Here is a 3,819-nt window from a genome sequence, read left to right on the forward strand (position 1 = left end):
GGGGGCGCCCCGGCGCTGCCCCTCCCCAACCCGCGCTGACGTCCCCGCGCCGTCCGTTACGTACCCCACCCCCCACACCTTCCCTCGCGGACGCGGGTCGCTCCACCGACGCCGCCTTGCCTGCCTGGGTTCCTCCGCGTTCAGCTTTGCGCCTAAAGGGAAACTGAGACCCTTCTCCAGCAGAGCACGCGGGTGATGCCCGCAGGGGGTGGCTGTGACCGTCCTCGCTAGGATTCTTGGGTCCCTAGGGGAGCCCGGACTGCGGGGGGAGCCCCAGGTCCGCCTGGGGGACTCGGCTTCCGCCTGTGTACGGCGTTCTTCCTCCCTGGCCTGGACTCTGGGGGCCCTGGAGCCTTCCGTGGCCACTCCACCCACAATATTTGTGCCTGGGCCACCATGTGCCTTAAATTATAAAGTCGGGCAGTGACGCTCAGTAGGGGCTGGGTGACCTTGGGCAGATTTCGCCTCTCGGAGCCTCAGTGTCCCCACCAGTCTAAAATGGCCCCTTCCTTCTAGTGTGGTGGGGAAGAACAGCAGCATGTCGACACCCGGTGAGTACTTAGCCAGGTAGCTGTGAACTCTCCTTATCTAACCCTCCCTGCCAGAGGCCTGCCACAGCGCCAGACCTGGGCCTGGTTAGGTGGTGCCCAGCTGGGCCAGTCAGCTCCCTGTGGACCTTGGCCTTTGCCCTGGGAACACGCGGTGTAGGCCTGCCCTGTGGCCCAGGAGCTGCAGATGGGCTGGTGCTCTGTGGCCTGGTGGTGGTGGGGAGTGGGTGCTTCCCTGTCACCCTCCTTACGAGACCCTAGAAGCATCTGAGGGTCCCTTGCGGTCGCATTCATCGTCTTACTGAGGTAGCTCACCCAGAGCCCGTTTCAAGCATCTAGGAGGACAAGCTGTGAGATGAGGAAGGTATCTGCTCAGGCCTTCTCTGAGCTCCTCAGACACTGGGAACCTCAGTCTCTTCATCTCTTCCTTGGGCATAGATATCATATCTCCTTCCCTTCCCTCTTGCTTGGCCCCTGCCAGCATGAGATGAAATGTCACTCTCCCTGCTCCCACAAATTGGCCTGGACATGAGCCCAAGGCTTTATGGTCATTTTACCTTTTTTTTTTTTTTTTGAGGACAGTCTTGCTCCGTTGCCCAGGCTGGAGTGCAGTGGTGCGAACTTAGTTCACTGCAACCTCCACCTCCTGGGTTCAAGCGATTCTCCTGCCTCAGCCTCCTGAGTAGCTGGGACTATAGGTATGCACCAACACACCCGGCTAATTTCTGTATTTTTATTAGACATGGGGTTTTGCCATGTTGGCCAGGCTGGTCTTTAACTCTTGACCTCAAGTGATCCTCCTGCCTCAGCCTCCCAAAGTGCTGGGATTACAGGCGTGAGGCACCGCACCCAGCCTCATTTTACCTTTGAGCAAACATATGAAGGGAGAATTAGAGTCCAGGCCACACTGTACCAGCCCCGCCTTTGACAGTTGAGGAAACCAAGAGGTGGAGTCACTCTTCCAGGCAGGGTGACCAATCATCCTGCTTTGCTGGAAACTGAGGGGACTCAGGCTTTAGTTGGAAAACTGGGAGTTACCCTATCTCCACTGGCCAATGACTGTCCATGTTCAAAGTCTGAGGCCGGGTGCGGTGGCTCACGCCTGTAATCCCAGCACTTTGGGAGGCCGAGGCGGGTGGATCATGAGGTCAGGAGATGGAGACCATCCTAGCTAACACGGTGAAACCCTGTCTCTACTAAAAATGCAAAAAATTAGCTGGGCATGGTGGCAGGCGCCTGTAGTCCCAGCTACTCAGGAGGCTGAGGCAGGAGAATGACATGAACCCAGGAAGCGGAGCTTGCAATGAGCCGAGATCACGCCACTGCACTCCAGTCTGGGTGACAGAGCGAGACTCTGACTCAAAAAAAGAAAAAAAATCACAGCGTTGGTTGGGCGCAGTTGCTCACGCCTGTAATCCCAGCACTTTAGGAGGTCAAGGTGGGTGGATCACCCAAGGTCAGGAGTTCGAGACCAGCCTGGCCAACATGGTGAAACCCCATCTTTACTAAAAATACAAAAATTAGGCTGGGCGTGGTGGCTCATGCCTGTAATCCCAGCACTTTGGGAGGCTGAGGTGGGCGGATCACCTGAGGTCAGAAGTTCAAGGAGGCTGAGGCAAGAGAATTGCTTGAAGTTGGGAGGCGGAGGTTGCAGTGAGCCGAGATCACGCCACTGCACTGCAGCCTGGCGACACAGTGAGACTCCGTCTCAAAATAAATAAATAAAATGAAATAAAATAATAATAATAAAAATAAAAAATCACAGTGTTGACCGGGCATGGTGGCTCATGCCTGTAATCCCAGCACTTTGGGAGACCGAGGCAGGCAGATCGCTTGAGCCCAGGAGTTTTGAGACCATCCTGGACAACATAGGGAAACCCCTTCTCTATCAAAAATTTAAAAATCAGCCGGGCGTGGTGGTGCAGTCCTGTGGTCCCAGCTACTTGGAAGGCTGAGGTAGGAGGATCGCTTGAAACCAAGAAGCCAAGGCTTCAGTGAGCACTCTAGCCTGGGTGACAGAGAAAGACCCTGTCTCAAAATAAGTAAATAATAAATAAATAAAAATAAAGTCAGAGTGTTAAGACATGTCTACCAAGTTGCTGCCAGTATTTGGGACAATACAGATGAAATTCTGGGCACACATGATTCCCTTAATAAATAAATGTTATTATTGCTTATTAATGTGGCAGTACTAGCATACTTTACTCCATTAAGCACTCTCCGTGTGAGGGTTACTGTTCTAAAAGCTGCCCATGCATTCATACCCAGTGAAGATCTGGGTTTCAGAGTGGTGCCCTGGCCAAGGTCACACAGCCAGCAAGGTGCTAAGGCAGCATTTGTAAGATTTGGCATTCTTACAGAACTTAGCTCAAATGATGGCAGTTGTTCATGATCTGGGGAAACTGAGGCAAGAGGAAGAGAGTGACTGCTGAGGTTCCCTGCCTCCAGAAAGCTGGCCCTCTCCTTGCCCAAGGTGGCAGGACAGGTTGTAAGAACAAGCCCTTTGCTCAGGCTGGGCCGCCTGCCTCCAGTCGGCTGGCTGCCCGTGCCCTCTGCCAGCCACTGTTCCCTGTTGGCCAGCCAAGCTGTGGAGCAGTCCAGGACATTGTGTCCAGAGAGAGGGCCAAGCAGGCCCACCCCCAACTGTGGCACTGACCTCCCTCCCTGCCTCTCTGGGCCTCGGGCCAACTTGGCCTGTCCCTAGCCGTGGTATGAGCAGGACAGAGCTGCCCTCATGGAAGCAGCTCTGAGGGCAGTGCCTCAGCTCCTCCCGCCTCACTTTGAGCCCTGGTTAGGAGGGGTGCCCCCCTCCAAGCCCTGCCGTCTCTCCAGAAGATACCCCTAGTCCCAGGGGACAGACTCCCCAGGATGCTCCTCAGGACAAGCCAGCTGGGCTGCTGAGATGCTGTTTTTCTGCCTTTGGCATGTTTGCTCTGCGTGTCCCAAAATACCAGCTGAGCCAAGGGGAGAGGCCCCCTTACCCAGAGAGTCAGCTGTGTGGGAGCCTAGTGCCCAGGTGAGCTGGACACAGACTTGACTCCCATCTTTATGGATAAGAAAACTGAACTGCGGCCAGGCGCGGTGGCTTAAGCCTGTAATCCCAGCACTTTGAGAGGCCGAGATGGGCGGATCACTAGGTCAGGAGATCAAGACCATCCTGGCTAACATGGTGAAACCCCGTCTCTACTAAAAAATACAAAAAGCTAGCCGGGTGTGGGGGCGGGCACCTGTAGTCCCAGCTACTCGGGAGGCTGAGGCAGGAGAATGGCGT

This window comes from Colobus angolensis, unplaced genomic scaffold, assembly GCF_000951035.1.
Source record: "Colobus angolensis palliatus isolate OR3802 unplaced genomic scaffold, Cang.pa_1.0 Scaffold239, whole genome shotgun sequence".
Lineage (NCBI taxonomy): Eukaryota > Metazoa > Chordata > Mammalia > Primates > Cercopithecidae > Colobus > Colobus angolensis.